This window comes from Scomber japonicus, chromosome 9 (genome assembly GCF_027409825.1).
Source record: "Scomber japonicus isolate fScoJap1 chromosome 9, fScoJap1.pri, whole genome shotgun sequence".
Lineage (NCBI taxonomy): Eukaryota > Metazoa > Chordata > Actinopteri > Scombriformes > Scombridae > Scomber > Scomber japonicus.
Genome location: NC_070586.1, coordinates 11686414 through 11706229, shown reverse-complemented (window position 1 = coordinate 11706229; position 19816 = coordinate 11686414).

The following is a 19816-nucleotide window of genomic DNA, read 5'->3' as shown; positions in this document are numbered from 1 at the left end:
TCACTGACAAATCGCCTGCCACAGGTGTGATTCAATTATTAACTGACAGGTGAGTTACCCTTGACACACAGGACTTTTTTTATTGCAGACATTTTACACTTGTCATAGTGGGAAAAGCACATGTGTTACTAATACCATTAACAATAGCTCTGTTGTATTTAAGTGTGCCAGTATGACGTTGTTACAGTGAGCCAACAAGCACAATACCAAGACCCTGAACCTAAGCAACTCAACAGAATTCAGCCATCATCAATTCAGTTGTTTACCCCAGTGCTTTTCTGACTGTGACATGAACATACAATGAAACATTCCCATTGTTCCTTTTAAACTTGGCAACCACAATGGTCTGTTGTAATACTATACCGATGCAAAAACAAAACAACTCAAAGAACAGACTGTTTCTATTCTAAATGACATTAATGTAAAATAATGACACACTTTTAATAGGAACATTTTAAAATCAAAAAGAGAAACAGTATCTTAATCTTACACAGTTTATCACAAATACAAATCATTCTAAATGGTTATCAAATAAATTACCAGAATTCCAATTGGCCACTCCTTGATGCTCTGATTTGGCAGCAAGATCAAGGGTTGTATAGGACACACCTTTGCCAGGTAAGCTTCAGGTATGTACAGTAATGCAAGAGTACCAGTTCAGTAAGATTCCTCTTTCCACACAGCTGTTGAGGCTTTTGTTCTGATTTGTCTTTTGTTTTGCAACACAAAAACCCATGCAGCATACTCATCCACTCCCTAATCCACCAATTAGGGAGTGGAAACCTTGATATCACTTATTATTATTATGACTAATTTATTGTAAAGTAATTGATGTAATTGTTCAGGTTACCTGTGTGTATCATATCCTTGCCACAGTCAAAAAGCTGAGCTGTCACATTAAATACAATACACTTTTTACTGATGAAAAAGAACTGTCAACAAGAACTGCTACTTCAAATCTGAACTCTAAAAAACCAAAAGCATCCTGTATGACCTTTCAGGAAAAGTTTTTAAAAAGTGAGCCTTTGTACAATTAATTTGCCTCTTGAGCCCTTCAAAGTGTTTCTGTACCAATTCAAAAGCAATAGTCTGAGCAACGACTGTGAAATCCCTTTGCGTTTGAAATCGGCGGACATGATGAAAATTTGGCTAGGGAACATTTTGACACTGTGATCCCAGACGACTAGCGAGATCAAGGTGCTCAACTGGGCTCAAAACATCTTTTTAAATCGTCCTCCTGAGACTGTGACCATGGACACAACATGGCCAGATACATTATGATCCCTTTGAGGCTGCCTTAACCTATTATAGGTTTAGAACTTAACTGCATTACGTGCTGAAATTGCCTTCCTAGATTCCAGTGAAACAGTAATGCATTCCATGGGAGTGGCAAACCATTTCAAATTCATAACCTATACGTCAAAGGATGGGCTATTGATCTATGGAACTTTAAATTAGTTTCATAAAAACTTCCTTCAAATGAGCAAGGGTATGAATTCTGTTTTGAGTTGCAATGGTCTTAAACAGTTGTAGTCGTAGCAAACAGCCATAATGGCTCCTGCACATCTATAAATGTGTTAGAATCTCTGTGGGAAGACAACAACAATAAAAATTATTTAGACAATGTGAACTGACTAATGCCATTATCAAGTGAATGTTTCACATTAACATTCATATTTCGAATGTTACTTCTCGATAGCTCGAGCAGGGCCACTTCTAATTTCACTCCACCAGCATCCCTGCACCCGGCAGTTCAAACTGAAAGCTCAATTTAATAGCCTCATCTTTCCATCTTAATGTAGATAATTAAAGTAAAACACTGACTTTTTTGTGTGTGTGTGCATGTGTGTCTTTGCATGTTCCCATCTGCTCCTGCCTGACTTCAAAATACAGCCTGCAAAAACGACAATTCAGGTCTTTTTTCCTCACCCCAAAAGGTCAAACTTGTCATTAGCTGTGAGGCTCTTCACTGCTTCGTCTCACATCATTCAGAAGCCCTCCACAAAATAATTGCTGTAGGAGTTCACCTGAGGCTCAGTAAGCTGTGCAATGTCATAGACGACAATGTCTCCACTGTGTTTTGTGTTTTAACTGTGTTGTAGTATCTTAACAGCTGTGGTTATAGTCTAATACAGTCATTTTAGTAAACAATGTGAGTCAGAACTCTCTATAGTATTCAATAGTAAATAATTATCATAATGCTAATGGCATGTAAATATTATGTTATGTTATTAATAGGTTTACTCATTACCTGATATAAGATATGACATATTCCAGCATGTCCAAATACAAATCTAACATATGTATTTATAGGCATGCTACACATCTGCATGCTGTTTATCAGTCAACTCTTTGATTTATTACTGATGACCCATATGCTTTCCATCATTGTGTTTTGTATCAGAGGGTGGGCTGGCCCTCCCTCTCTATTCAGTGGGATTAACTTAAAAAAACTACCACTTTATTTATCGTCACTCCTGTGCCCAAGACATTACACTTTTTACACCTGTTCTCAGGACTGCCTGACACTATATATTCCTGCAGTAAATACTCATTTTGTAAAAACAGCCTTCAGATGCTTCAATGGTATTGTTATTACTATTTTATATTGCAATTTAATTATAATTATCATATTTAATTTATTGTAGTACAATAAAACTTCATTCTACATACCTTCCTAAAACTACTCATCAATTAATGTTTGTAATGCTGTATTTCACTCTGGTCATAAACATTATTTGGTTCCTTGTTTCAGTTTCACAAATGTCAAAACAGCCCTGATCCCTGGACTCCAGAGTCCTGCTGGTTTTCATTTGGGCCAACTCATCAGGGACTGATATAATTCAAATAAATTCAAGGTGAGCCCAAATAACTACAATTAAATGTAATGAACTGCAATTAACTGTAATTAAATCCGTGGTAGGACAGAAAACCAGCAGTGATCAAAGACAGGATTAGGAGCCGCTGTTGGTTTCTACTCCTTCTCTGCTGTACACCGATCCACCCCCCCACAATTTATTTTCATCACGCTTTGTTGTTTCCCTCAGTTGACGTGGGGAAGGAGGCGTTCTCCCTATTCTTTCTCAGATCATACACATAGACACATACTGGTGTGGCTGCTGACAGTAAGGCAGACTATTACACCTGATTTTGAGATCATCAGAAATATTACAGCAGCAGAGTTGCAAAGGTTTCTGCTATTTCTGCTTTCTAGTCAAGGAGTAATATTTATTCTGAAATCATATATTTTTTTAACAAAATGCTCAGTGATGACATAGACAGATCTTTACACTTTCCAGATGTTGAGACATAGTTTTCATCAATTAGAGCCCAAGATGTTCAATTCAATAGAGTACATATTTCAAATTTATACAATGACAAGTACAATTCAAATCTGTCCTTTTCAAGTATAATTTGGGCATTTTATGACTTTAGAAGAGACATGAAAGGAAATAAGTGGAGAGAGAGAGAGTGGGAGAAATGGGGGAATAGCATGCAACAAAAGCTCCCGGCTCAACTTGAACTGACGATGTTGTGGTTCATGATCGCTCATCCGTGTGTTCTTGCTGAATGACATTCTTCATATTGCCATTTTCACAAAATACTTTAAAATAGCAGTAACAGTCAGCAAAATCCACTTACACTTTTCTGCACTTAGTACTTTATGCTGTCTTTTCTTAAGTAAAAACCAGATGAAAGGCTCTTATTAATGAAACAATATACCCACCTGCACTCGGCTCCACATAAAAGCAAGCTTAACTGTCAGTTTGTGGCGGTCAGAAGGCAAATGAATGTTTACTTACATAGAATTAAGATGGGGGTCCACACAGGCAGAGCCGGTTTCACTTTTTGTTTTATGTCCACTGATTTGCATTTCCCCTCCGAAGTCTGAAATTACACTGATTGTATCCAGCAGGGAGGTTCATGAGCCAAAACACATCTGCAGCTCACACAGTTTGTGCAATCGTCATAAGTGTGATGGCTATGTGCCTTTCCTGGCTTCAGTTTTCTGACTGAGGTGAAATGTGCCACAACATATCACATGAGCTATTGTCCAGTCTAACCAGTCTTTATTCTACAAAGTTGTATGATTAAGGATTTAATAAAAGGATTTTAAAACATTGAAGAAAGTGATCAAATAACACATAAAACAGATGGAGAAAAAACGTTCTGTACACCAATGATTAGCATCTACCTCTGCCAACATTGTTATGTCTATGGTCTTAGCTCTTTACATGTCATTAAACACCTCAACTCTGGGGACATGACAAATAAATGACATGAAAATGCAAAATACTCAACTGTAAATATTTTGCATCAAACCTATTCATACCAGCAGAATATAAGTTCATGGGTTCAACACACAAAAAGAGAACTAGATACAGTGTTATTGACAGGCCCCCCCTTAGCTGCTCAGTGGCATATTAGACAAAAAAGTTTGACTTTGGGATATAAAATTGCTCTGATTTTCTGAGATCATGTGGCCCATAGAGCAAGTGCACCTGAGACTTCCACAGACCAAGCTGGTTTACTTCCAGTGTAGTCCACCGATAACTTGAATGGGGACTTTGCTTCTTTCCAAATGTTGCTGGACTGAATGGGTCAAACTCTGATAGAGAAACGAGTTATACTAAGGGGCTTTGTGACACTCAAAAAAAATTATTTGCTGATTTACATACATCTCTTTCATAATGTAAATCTAAGGAAAAAAAGTCCTATGGCCACTATGTCAAATTGGCTTCAAAGTGCAGCGTTGTTCCTGGGGGACTGATTCAACAATAACCCTAACCCCAGTGAAGATTATCCTGTACCCCATTTTACAAGGTAGAAAAAGAAGGGAAATTCAGCTGCTGTATGAGGCAGTGTGTTCTGGACATATTTTAGGATGTCGGTGGGACAGTTTGAGGTTCTTGGGGATGCTAGCACCGCATCTGAGGAGGCAGAGGACCAACTACCGGGATCCTATTTACCCAGAGCAGTGTCTGGCAGTCTGTCTGAGGTATGTTGTTGGATAGCCTAAGCTACTATTATAGTGAACATTTTGTAAATATAAATTATAGCCTATTCTTAAAGCTATTCATTATTGTATCTAGGGTACAGTAAGCCTACATTAAGGGTACGTGAATGTCCTGCCCAACTCAAATTTGTTCACAATCTTGGGCGTGTCCAACATCCAGACATGCCAATAATTTGTTGTAATGTGGATAATTGTAAACTTGGTATGTTGCTAGACTCAAATCATAGCTGAATAGGTGGCAGTAGTATACAGGCTATTGACTATAGGTTATACGTTAACCAAGAACAGGCATGATTAATAATCAAGGGTCTGTTTACTACTGCTTGAACTATTATTTTAACAGTCTGGCAGCAGATTGTAAGTGTAAACGGTATACTTGCATTATGTCAAATTATTAGCCACAGGAATATGAACAATGTATCAACAGAAAGTATAAAGGAGTGCACCATTGCTTTGTCTGTAATGAGTGATTCCACCATGCATGCTTCAGATACTGCAATCATTATCTCTGTATGTACCTCTCTATATATACATGTATATATATACAGAGAGAGAGAGAGAGAGAGAGCGCAAATAAGATTAATTATTTTTATTATTAATATTCAGTGCAGTCAATGATATCTATTAATTCAAAAAATCATAACCTACTGGCACAAAAGTGGATCAATTTGTTTTCTTGGATTTCGTTCATTAGGCAAAAACTAACCCTTCTCCTCCCACCTCTCAGATTTCTCAGCACTGAGGATTCTTTCGTGACCACCGCCTCCATTTTCCATCCTAGTATGTCAAACTTGGCCAATTTGGTGATAGACATGTGTGATATCATCTAGGCTCAAATGAGGGAAACCCACATGCCAGCTTCAGCTGAGGAGCGCTGGAGGAATACCGCCAGGAGGTTCCTGGAAAACTTGACTTGAAGTTGATGGGAAGCATGTCGTAACTCAGGCACTGTCCAATTCTGGTGACAGCTGTATAATTTTAGGGCACCTTCTGTGTGGTCCTCCTCGCTCTAGTGGATGTGGACTACAACTTTCTGGATGTCTGCATGAGAGGTTCTGGCAGATACAGTGAAGTAGGTATCTTTGCCAACTCCTCTCTGGGACAGGCCTTTCAAGCTGGTACCAACACCATGCCCACTCCACTCACCCAAGTTTGAAATAGTGCCATTTGTGATAATGGTCAATGAGGCATTCCCAATGAAAACCCTTCTTCTCGGTCCCTAGTCTGGCAAATGCCTGTTAGAGGATCACTGGGTATTCAACTACAGTCTCTCCAGAGTCCGACACATTGCTGAGGATGTTTTCGGCATTCTCAGCCAATGCTGGAGGGTGTATCAACACCAGCTGCAAGTGTCTCCTGTCGCAGCTGACAGCGTCATCAAGCATCATCATGCATCATCATGCAGAGTAAAACTCAGGAGAGCCTCAGCAGCCAGACATTTCTCCATTCTCTGGAGTGACTGAGATTGTCACGAAAATGAAAATAGCTGGTCTACCTGAAACATCAGACATGAGTGAGCCTGGTCATTTAAAACTCTAATCCATTGTCACTAACACAGTGCTACAGTTGTAATAAACAATGCACTAACAAATAGCTAAGACTGCACACACACTGCTCAGCTACATTAACAGCCATACTGCTAACTTCATACTCTGCTGTGGTCATCCGCCTCACGTTCACACACCTGCTCTCACTCTCTCTATCGGCCGCACACTTGCTACTTTCTGTCTCAACGGACCAGTGCGTAACATTTATTGTCATCTAGTAGTGACGTTGCAGATTGCAATCAACTAAATACCCCAGCCCTTCACCCTCCAATTCCAAGCATGTAGGAGAACCTTCAGTGGCTGTGAAACACACAACAAATGCGAAACCTCCTCCCTAGAGCCAGTGTTTGTTTTGTGCATGCTGGGCTACTGTTGAAACATGGTAGTGCAGCATGGTGGACTCTGTGGAAGAGGACCCACCTCCTATGTAGATATAAAGGGCTCATTGTAAGGTAACAGAAACACATTTTTTATTTTCATATGATTATACACTAATTAAATCATATATATGAAAATTATATTCTATTTCTGCCAAATCCGTTTGACCAGGTGTCACTAAATCCTACACACTGCATCATTAATGGCATACTCGCTGAATTTCATACATTTAAGGTCATGGTCAGACCATCTTTTGAAGGGATTACATTAATAAATTCATCTTTTTATTAAATGTACAGTAACATGTGCACATAAATGAGATCAATTACACAAACACATTTTGTTTGTGTCCTCCAAGGCAATGGTAGGGGAAATATTGATTGATTTAGCTGTATTCTTTAATGGTTATGGTGCACGCATATACAATTTGTTAAATAAATGATATTCTTAGTGCTTCTAGTATATACAATAAATATAACCAATGTCCTGTTAAATTATTAATAATAAAATTCATCAAGGTTGCCCTTCGACTGCAAAAATTACACAATTAAGTGTAGTGTTTTATTTCTCAAATATAGAATAGGAACATGTATCTACACTCACCTCAGAGTAACATGAAAATATATATATTGTACATGTATTGTACATACACCGTATGAGCAAAAAAACCACATTTATACATAATGTGAGGTGACGTGTGACAGCTGTGAATATGGAGCTCCAAACTATGCCTCATGTTATTATCCTAACTTTGAGCCATGGTTGCTTGTCTAAAGGCAGTCATCTCATGGCTGGAGCCAGGCCTCCTAGAAACAAATTAACGTCATCTCTTTCCTCACGCTCCCTGGCACATTACTGTTCCCTTGCCTCTTTCCTCTCCAAATACTGCTTTAGGAAATCTATGCTCTTCCTTTTAGATGTCATCTCTCCTTTACTCTCTCTACTCTTGCCCTGCCTCATCTCTGCTCTGGGTGGTCTACTCTAGATTGATGTATACCCTGTCGAAAAATATTTGATAAATCATCCTATGTCAAATTAATGGACCCTTTCTACACCTTATGGGATGTTATACCCTATAGCAATATGTTGAATTTGTTTATTTGTCCATTGGTCATTAACTCAATTGTCCACCTTTTCCCCTGACTAGATTACAGCTTTATAAACTTGAAAAACTAAAACTATAGCTACGTCCTGACAGCTGTTTCCCTGTCAAGGAAAGATCATGTCATCCATGTATTTCCCACTTGTTGCCCTGCCTGGCCACTCCTTGTTTTTTTCTCCTCCCTTTCTCTTCATAGACAGTATGTTAAATATGATATTAAAACACATCAGTCAGTCATCAAACACAAAGTAGCAAATCAAAAAACATGTGTAAAAAGCTTCACAGAGTGCCTCCTGTATTTGATTAATATGACGTTAACGTTAGCTAACTATGGCACTGTTGCCTTGTTACCAGCTCTAAAACATCCACCAGTAAACTAAACTACTTAATATTGGAATAGCCTGGTTGTTCAGCAATGGCCCCCACACAGGTTTTCCTTGAGTTCATTGTGTTTTTTGTGTCCTTTGTCATACAATACATGGTGATGAGAAACACAAAATCAATAGGTCAGCTATTGTCATTAGAAGCTGTGATGTGACATCTACTACGTACAATACGGTGTGAAAGCTCAGAAAAATTAGCCACAATCCAAATAAGTCATGTGACTTTTTCGCCATTTCCATCCATATATATTTCACAAAAGTTGCATCTTTTTTGCAAACCACTTTTTAACATCTCTTGAGATTTTTCCTCCAACAATGGTAAGCAGTTTGAAATGTCAGTGTTAAAAATGTGTTACATCGAACCTACTCATCACAGATAAAACTACAAAAGTGCAGAGTCTGACATTTGAAAAAAACATTTAAGTGAATTACAAACATCTATTATTATTCAGTTTGATGATGAAAATCAAGTTGGAGCATTTGTCAAATACAATGCTTGTTTAAAATTGAATAACCTGTAAAAAAAGACTAATAAACTCTACACTACAATGTATGACCAGTGCTGTTATTTCCATGTTTTTTAACCTGGTTGATAACTTTTGTAATTAGAGCCTCTGTTGCTTAGCACTTGTAGAGTATCAAAGAGTGTCTTGAAAAGCCCTTTGACAGTGTTATCAATCCATTTGAAACAAGTCAGCCAGAGATTTTAACCATGTCACAAATATTAGCTTTAATAGCTAGCTAGCAACTCTGCCAGGATTAGCTGTCATCTCAGATGGCAAAATTTACAGCCAGCAGCTAGAAATCAAAGGTTTGCTTTTGTCTACCTACTGTATGTCAGCAATCAAGGCCCCATTTATTTCAAAAATGACTAAGAATTTCAAGAGTTAAATCTGCCACTGTCATAATTTTAAACTGCATGTGTGTCGTGCAAGAACAAAAAGTTTGACATAGGAGTAGCAACAGTAACTAAGGCTAGCTAGGCTTATTGAATGTTCAGTTCTCTGTAGGTGTGAATGTGAGTGAGAATAGCTGAACAGTATGTCAGCCATGTGATAGCATGGCAGCTGATGCAGGGCGCCTCTCTCCTGCAACCCTGCACTGGAAAAGAGGGTGAAGATAATGGATGAATGTGATTTTCAACATGACTATATAGCATTTTGGAAAGTTGCTTTTTAATTGTAAAAGTTGAACAAATGATTAACATGCTCAACAAGCACAAATATTAATGTTTCAGCTTGCAGAGTGCCCTGTCTTGGATCTGAGATTCAGTGTATGTGTGATACGTGTGTGTGTGTGTGTGTGTGTGTGTGTGTGTGTGTGTCTGTGCACTATCCTTCAAATTACTGCCATGAGCGATGATAGAATAGCATCAAATGAGTTCAGCTGGCCTTCCTTGGTCAATATCAAGAGAATAATAAATTAGCTTTCTAAATTTAATGTCAATGCAACGTAAGCTGCATTAGTAGCAGTATTAATGATGTCTTGGGGCACATTATGAGTCAGACTGTTTTCTTTTTTTAACATCAATCTTGTATCACAGAACAGAGACAAACTCATGAATCCTGAAGAGGTTGACTGGGCGTTGAGGTGCACTTTATGAGGTGAAGCATTCTGATGAATTTGGAAGGTGGAGCATCTCCTCTCTTTTAAGATTTATTGTTGGAGTCAGACCTTACGGATAGCACAAAGACAAAGGGAAAGCTGGGACTGGAAAGAGCTTCACAGAACAAACTAAACTTATCGCTTAAAGATTTTATTGACAATTTTTCTTCTCTTCTGGACAGTAGAACAAACCCAAATGTTTCACAAAAAACACAAACTTTATAACAAGGCCTGCAAATTGTAATTCATTGACATTCAGTTGAACAGCAGAAACTAAATAATTTCTGGAAGGGTAGAAAAATTTTATAAACTTTACTGTACAAATTATACAAATGAAGCTCCATTACAAGCTTGAATGATCGATATGCCATTTCGAGTAAGGGCAGCAGTTGATGTTATCATGGGGATGATGATGATGATGATGATGATGATGGTGATGGTCATGAAGAAGATGATGGTGAGCTTTCATTGATGATCAGGTTGAAGATGTTGAAAATCAAAGTGAGGAACCTGGAAGGGAAGAAACATCATAGTAGCAAAGCATCTTAGGTACAACATGACAACAAAAGAGGAATAAAATTGATGTGGTTTCACAGAGGGATGAGCCCTGGACAGAAATACTTCTCCTATACAGCACATAGTATCTATTCAAAGACTGAAAGCAGATTCAGAGCACATTTGAATCAGCAATATCAGCATGAATCAAAATATAGACCAGTTGTGAGCGGCTGTCATCAGAAAGGAGGTTATACTGTACTGTATATTTAGTTCATCTTAATTCCTTCTTAGAAAAGCTACTTGCATTTCAAATCATCATGTACACTCTCAAGTTTTCACTACTCGACGGAGATAGTGTCAGGTTTTATACCTTCTCAAACCAAAACAAACTTACAGAACAATTGAGAAGCCCTTTCGGTACACTCCCTCGTATAACAGTCAAACTGAGAAGAGATCGAAGAGTTGTTTCTCCTGGCACCAAACGGCACAAAAACAGGCTTTACTGTCCTTCTCAAGAAATTCACATTTTGGGAAGTAGGCACACTTATTCACTTTCATGCCAAGAGATAAACATAAAGATTGTTATCACTGTGCACTCAGTGTAGTATGTACCTAAAGCCAGCAGTTGGCTAGCTCTAGGTTAGCAGTATGCCGCATTCAAGTCATCCATCGTATTTACAAGACTTTGATTTGCAAATAGTGTTCAAGCCGACTTCAAGTTGTAATTACGACTGGTGAACTATGATTTTTCAAAAAGAAGCTGTGTCGACACAATAACACGGAAAATCTTAAAAATACAGCAATTACATTGGGGCACCTCACACCAGTCTTTTGTTCACAGCTGTAAAATCCTTATGTAATGGATATAGTGTTAGAGTATTGTCGACCATTACTTGACCAAGGCCGAAATCATACAAACATCTTGAGTTGTCTAATGATGTGAACACTTGCAGGTTGTAAACATGGCACTCTTTCCCATGTATGGCGTAAATGTGACATAAAGACAGGGAACAAGAGGAAACAGCTTGCCTGGCTCGGTCCAATGATTGCACAGCTAAGGCTAATTAATTATTATATTTCCTTTGTTTCATTTGTTCAGTAACTGAATTGTAAATGGCAATTTGCTGTTAATAGGTAAGTTTGGAAATGCTGGTTGGTGGATTAAAAAAAACCAAAAAAACTTTTGTTCAAAGCTGTTTCCTACTGTCTCCAATCTAAATGAAGCTAACCAGCTGCTGGCCATAATTACACATCAACTATTAATAAGAAAGTGAATGAGCATATTTCCCAAATTGTGAAACTATTCCATTAAAGCTAATAGGATCTTTAAAGTTATTACAAGGAACTTTTAACTGGTTATGAAACAATCCCATGATGCATCTGATGCCCACATATGTTCTATCAGCAAGAAGATTGATTATCTCTACGTTAGCTATTCTAAACATCTGTCACCGGGTTGGATTCTTTGCAAAATCAGACAAAACAATTTACAGCACGCAGAACACAAGAGCCTATGTCCATTTTACATGTAGCACTGTAGCATCAGCGAGTACAAAGATGTTACGAGGACAGGGGGTTTTGTCTATGTTTAAACATTAAAGTTAAAGTTAGACTTCTTGTTAGCTTCCCAACTCATTAAAAAAAATTTAAAAACAAAAAGAGAGAGAGAGAGAGAGAGAGGGAGACAGCAGTGGTGGTTGAGCGAGCTAGAGATTGAATGAAGAAGAGAGTGAGCAGCAGTGTAGCGTGAACAAAGGAGTGAATCTGAGAAATAAAGTGTTATTCTCTCATTGACATTCACAGCGGTTATATTATAAAGCCCAAATAATGACACTCACACCTCTGCACACCTCCACACAACCCAGCAGGAAGGTCTCTCTTTGTCGGATTTGGTGTGAATGCAGCCTTACATGTGACCTTGGCATATGAATGGTACTAAAACAACTTTACTTCACATCATCATATTACATTGAGCAATCTTACAACAAATACTGACACAAATAGACACTTTACTCATCGCTATGCATCCTGCAAACAGCTGTTTGAAAATACTTAGCTTCTTTCTTTCACTCACTTCCAAAATAAATGCATATGCCAGCCAAGATCTTTACGACACAAGGCGGTGGTGCTCATGGGAAATGCAGTCTTCATTCTGGGGAAAAAATACCGCTTTTATCCACAAAACACATCGCTGAAATCAACACAAAATGAAAGTTCCTTGTAGTAACTTTAATTTTTATCTTTTTGCACATTTAAAGTGAGTTTTCTATGGAATCCCAGGCTCCTGCATGCATCAAGCTCATATATATCCATACAATTCCTGCAGCCTGTCATTGAATCATGAACAACTCTTGGTAGCAAAATAAACATCTTTGCATCCACTCATCTGCATGGAATCATCTGCATTTGTCATGGAAATCTGGTTTTCCACGGATGACTGTGTGGCACGATACAGTACTTGTGTGACCTGAAAATATTTTGTTGAGCTAGAGGGAATTAGGCAAGCAGGGGAGCCGAGAACAGCTCATTTTGCAGGCTAGCGGTGCCTTTCTTCGTCAGTGAATTATGTGGTTTTTATTCCATCCCCCTTTTTGATGTTCTGCCTCTGTGTTTGATCTCAACAGGCCCTTATTGGCCAAGTGTATGTAGGAAGGTTAAGAGGAATTGCAGAGAAATGGGTCTAACGGGGTTTGTCCTCTGCCCACACTGTGTACACTCATGCATGAGGCAGAGATTCATTTTCTAAAAAGAACTCTTTTAACACAGCAGGAGAGTTAGGATATGACTTTTTAATATTTGACCAGTGTGGGTTTCAAATTTGTGTTGTGATCATAACTGTTCAAAAGTGTGGTCAAATTAGTTGTGTTTCCTTCCCACTACACATTTACATGCCCATCAAAAAATAACAATAATGTGAGCAAGGCAAAGTATGTGTGAATATCACACTCTGATGTCAATACATCTTTTCCCCTGGTTCTGAAAGTGAAAATGTAATGATTTTTTTTTTCTGATAGACAATAAATGACTTACAATTTGAGTACATCAACAGCTTGGATCATCATGTACAGTAACTCTTCTGGTTGGTATAATCATTGGTATAAACTGTGTTAGAAAATATCTAGTTCAACGGTACAAGGGGTAGCAGTTAACTACAGCTACAGCTCTCAAGGTGCATTTGAACATGAAGCACCTAAACACTTAAATTGGGTTACATACAGCTCTAACAGTGGGCAGAGGCTAAAGATTACAAGTTAGGAAAACACTGATATTACAGTCTGCAGTGTGTGAGTCACTTCAGTTTTTATTTTTGGGTCACTTCTGAGTGAATTCAGCAATTATGGTGTTGTGTTTTGTTTACAACTTCAACAACTAAGCGTTTTGAATTACCACTTTGATTCACACCTCTGATGGCTACTATAATAGATACTGTAGTAGTCTTAGCTCTCCACCATACCAAAATCAGGGGAAAAAAGTGATTTCTCTGCAACAAAATTGAAATAATTGAAACTAATGGTCATGATATAAACCCATAAGACTGTTACAGTCATGTGTTAGAGTCATGTGTCTTTGTGACCTAATATTGAAGATATGGTTCAATTTTGAAATGGGAATACCGAATGGGGTCGTATATGAGCTGACATGTTTCTTCATTATAATAAACATCAGTAGCACACAAGGCCGCAGCTAGTACCCCAACAAATGCACTATTTACTTCTGTTGAGTGACTTTTGCACTCCACTCCAAATTATTTAAAAAAAACAAATTGTAAAAATGAAACCAGACCCATTTGTACGATTTACATCTTCAATAGTGGTTCACTGGGGAACTGGAGCCAGTCTTAGCTGACATTGGGTGAGAGGTGGAGGACACCCCGAACAGGTTGTCAGTCAATCACATGGCTGACATATAGTCTAATGACAGACACATGTTCACACTCACATTCACACCTATAGCCAATTTAGAGTCACCAATTAAGCTCAGCTACATGAGAACAGCTGGTCGGTGGGTTCTAACCTAGAAACTTCCAGCTGTGAGGCAACAGTACTAACCACTGCACCACTGTGCTGCAGAGGATATGTGGTTAACAAAATGGATCTGAGAGATGGTAGAGAAGGTGTAAAGTATTGACAAACAGTTAAAGCCAGTCTTATCCTATAAATGCCAGCAATATATATGAAAAAAAATAGTAGTAAATCTTCTAGAGGTCAGTTTAAAACATTGGCAGTGTGATGTAGAGCACATACAGCAAACATCTCCCATGTATCATTCATGTTTGTATCATGTGTTTTGCCAGCAGCTTTTAGAAAAATTCCTCATGTTAGAAAATAAAGTCACCTATTTCCAGGTGTAATGATTGAGTGTTCTTCACTTTATTGGAGAAATGAAGAACTTGTCATGCAAAATTGCTGCTCATATGTCAAAACTGACAGCTGGACAGGGAGAAAATTAAGAAAGCCCTTCAACAATCAGAGTCGGAGTAAGAGTGACACCATTATAATTACATCACTCAAGTAAATTGTGTTATTAACTGGATTGGTCAAAGTATGAAACCATGTCAGTGACTTAATCAGACTCTTGCTTTGCTCACATTATTAGCAATGGTTGCATTATTTTGTGGATGTATGACTAGCCGTAACGAATAGATGGCAATCACATGGCAGAGTTGTTCTAATCCACCTATCCAAACATGGCCACGTTTACATTGTATTTTTGCAAAGGGTACAGTGAAGATGCACTACAGTACTTGTTACTGTGGCCAGACCAATCCTGAATCAAGCCCTCTCTGGAGACCATGGTCAAATTCACAGAAGAAGTTTGCAGTTGGGCTCTCGCCAATGAGTGGACAGGAAGGTAAATGTTTAATACTCAATCTTAATTAGCATATCATAATCAGGAAGATTGATTCCTTAAACAAATGAAAACATGCCTTGAATTTCTGTAAAGGTTGCAGGTGTATATAAAGATAAAAGTGGACTGTTTTTTGATTACCATTAGAGAAATGTTAAATGCATACTCAAAACTGTCAAGGACAAATAGTTGAGTCTATTAAATTGGCACTTTAGTAAAATATTCACCTTTTAAAATACTGAAGCATATTTTCTTTATTTTTATTGCATAGCCTTGAGGTCATTAAACATGTACATGTGGGGGAAGAGTTTGAATATTGTATTAGCTCACTGTCTTGCACCAGCACACACATACAAATATTCTGTCCTACCACTGGTATTTTAGTGCCTGTGTAATTTGCTCAAACAGCATGCACACTGTGATACACAAAAAGCAAACTCCTCATAGAAAAATAAAACTCCCATTCGTTGCACTGAATGCAAATATGAATAGAGATATTTCAAACATTTGTCTGGCGGGTACAGGGTTTTTGGAATTCATTTAACTTTTCTTCACTCACTGGGAAGAGATTCATTTGTCAGCACAGACAAATGGGTGTGCCAATTTCTAAGTTAGTAGACCATGTAATAGAATCAATTAAACCAAGATATTCTCATTTGATTCCCTCCACCAGCATTTTGTATCCCCCAATCTTCTCTCACAGGAAATGAGTTGCTCGAGCTTGACCAATGAAGTCGAGAAGCTTGGTTCAGATTTAAATGTGAATGTGAGACTAAACATCTTTGATATAGCTGGTGATTTTCTATATTTTTCATGTTGTCAGCAAATCTCGTGTGACGAGCCAAACCAACAATTAGTTATTGTGTGTGTATCCAAAACCTGATGTATCTCATTCCTCTGTGCTATAAATCTCTGTTATGAGTACTTTAAAAAGTATAAAAGGTTGTGATATATGGCATAACAAGCCAGTGAAGCACTAACAGAACCATGTTTCTGGGCATGCACAGAGGTATCTGTCTCACACAAAACTACTCCCCAGAGAATGAAAATGTATTGTTAGCTTTTGGAGCCATTTTTGGAGCCATGGTTTCCATGTCCATAGTTTTTGTGGCTTAAGAGCATGTATTTTACATGTTTTTAATAGTTTTTGGCACAACAGAAGTCTATTGCACATCAGGCTTTGGACACAAAAATAATACTTAAGATAGTTGGTTTAGCTCTGTGCATGTCATTTGTTGACATTAAGAAAAATGTAGAAAATCCAAATGCCATAACATTCAACAATTTCTTTCTGAAAAAGTTAAAAGAATCACTGAGACACAAGAGTGTGTACACAGATAATCCTACATGATATGCATTGGCTTTTTAGTTAACATCAACTGTGTTTATCTCCTTATTCAGAGATTCTCTGATTCAAACTTTGAGCTTAACTGTTAAAAAAAGAAGATACTTATCCCTTAATAACTACTGTTGCTGAGATGCCCTGGAACAAGGCACTTAACCTTCCCGACTGTGTAGATGCAGCTACTTAGTGGCCACAAGTACCGTAGAAGACTGTGGCTGTGCTGGGCAGCTTGCAGATCTGAATGTCTTTGCAGCTGTGTGAATGTGTTGCATTAATTCAGCTGCACAAGGTTCCAAGTGTCATGTAATCTTAGTAAGAAAAAAGTCTGTTTGAAAAAAAAAATACAGTTGTGCAGTGCACAGTAATGTATATGTAATGCATTATTTGGTAAAGTAAAAGGAAATGCACATTTTCAAGCACAATGGCCATGCTTCGCTGTCCTGTGATCTCCAACTCAAGAGGATTCATGGTTTGAAAGAAAGGTTCCTACCTCTTAGCCCAATAAAACCCAGTGAGAAAATTCCATTACATTGTGGCAAAGCTTAAAACAGTAACAGAGCATTTTTCTTAAATCATTACAAGTTGATGCTTTGGAGATATAAGGTCTTCACAGGATAGCGACCAAATTTATACCGTCAAAATGATTCATTTGGATACTTTGCATATTTAAAAGTTGTTATTAACTGTTTCATAGGATGAACTCTTGTGAAAATGTCTCAGGGGCTCCCTAAAAAAAGATGAGAACGGTTGCACAGTCATGGTACTGAAAACATACTTGGAGCTGAAGATGAGTTGCAGCATGGCGTGAATGGCATTGTATGCATGTCATTGAAATTCCTTAACAGAAAGACAAGGGTGTAATTTTGGGGAAGGGCTTCAGGCATAGAGCTGAGAAAGGCCTCTCTGTTTGAAAGTCTGCGGCGTGTTTGTCACCCACTCTGGCAAAGTGGGCCAATACTAACCACTAAAGGGTCCAATCAGGCATTTGGGGAAAGATGTATGTGTTAGAGCTGGAGCAAAAAGGAAGAGCAGGGGAGTGGTGAGGGTTGTGGAAGCAGGGTGGGGCAAGAGAGGGTGGGTGGGTGGCAGTGCAGGCGGGCAGGCGGTGGAGCAGATGTGAGCAGAGCTGAGGACGAGCTTCACGCAAAGACACAGTCCCATCGATGCCTCCGTTACAGCCTGGAGCAGGAAGGGGGAGGGAAGGAAAACAGAAACAACATTAAATTGGAAGCCGTCTTAACACACAGCCCTGCAGGACACCACACTGTTAACAGGCTATGTTCAAACAGAAGGCTCAACAATGCAGAAATTCAATATCAAACCCATTCCCAAATTGTATTCCACGTGTTTTTAATTTCGCCAGTCCAAGAATGACAGTGAACAATAAAGGGAAATGAATGGAAGTGAAAGCATGCGTGTTCTGTACCGTGAATAGGACATGCTGACACAGAAATTGTCATGATAAATTGCGAAAACGTCCATGTTTCTGGTGGGTTTCTAGCTTGTTTCTAGCATATTATCATGAAATAAAAAATGAGTGTACTTTCAAACCACACAAGAGACTCAATCAGCTCTCCTCTATGAGCTACAGGATGGCATCCACACAAGAAGACAAACTTTCCTGCCAAAGTTCGAACAGTTTTTGGTTGTTTAGACATTAGTCACCTCTGTGTGTGGTTTTTTTAAGTGGGCAGACCTCAGTTGGGAAATCGGTGATGCCATGTACGTCTGTGTAACAATCATAATTTAGCATTTGAATCAAAATCTGATGACACTTGTGGGGTTGTTTGCTTATATTGCCAGCACACTCTATCAAATCTGCCAGGTTCAGTAACTTCTTAGAGTCCCTCTTGGAAGCACTTAAAGGACCAGTGTGTAACCATTGTTTAGTGGCATCTAGCAACCAACCAAATACCCCTTCCCTGCAAAACTCATGAAAAACATGAAAGGCCCTCTCTTCAGCCAGTGTTTGGTTCAGCCATTTTGAGCTACTGTAGAAACATGGCAGTGCAACATGTAATTATACACTAATTGAAACATAATTATGACTACTATATTCCATTTCTGCCAGGTCCATTCCATTAGATCTTACACACTAGTCCTTTTACTACCTGTAAAACTTTAAACTTTCATTTTTACACATCAGTTGTATGTATTAGTGGTGGTGTTTCCCCCGGCTTCCAATCTTTGCTAAGCTAAGCTAACAGGCTGCTAACTTTAGCTGTTTATTTACCAGATGTGAAAGTATGAATGTATCAATCTTCTCATATAATGTTTGGTTGCAATATTTTCCAAAATGTCAAACTATTGCTTTAAACTAATTTGTTAGTGCTCATTTATTAGAATATTTGATGCTATGGAGATATCGCTTAGGGTCCCAAAGGTCAGATATACATTTTTTGATATACATTTAGATATTTTCAAGTTATCTGACTACAGCTATTACTCACTAAATATATGCATGCATCACCAAAAATCCTAATTTCTCATATGACACATTAGGAAACCTCAAGATCTAGTCCAACTTTTAAAATAATCTACAGTATCTTTCATCACATGCTGTGAAGACCAGAATGTTCAACTTTACATCCAGGAAAACCACAATGGAAGTTAACACGTCTGAGTGGCATTGTCATTACACATGATCTGCCAGATGGGCCAGCATAGGGCCTGCTGGAGGGGGAAGACAGGGTCACATCCGCCATCCACTTGCATTATGTAAGATTTATTTTTGGGATGTACAGTTCAAACCAGTGTGGGTTTACATAGTTTAAGTAGTTGTCAGACAGTCAACCACTCTCACTCCTCAAATATGTCAGACAGCATGCTTCGCTGGGTGCAGTTATTCATTCAGTAAGACGTTTCCACCTGATTTGATAACGAGAGTATTTTTGGCAATAGTGTTAAGTGTATTTGCTCACTGAATCCAACAGCTGTGTGGGATTTATTGTGATTTACAGGTGTTGCCAGCATGTTTCTTAGCTTCAAGACTTCAAGGACAACTGTGTAGGATTTAGTGGCATCTAGCAGTGAAGTTGTAGATTGCAACTTAGTGAACACCCCTCCCCTCACCCTCCCCTTCCAAGCACGTAC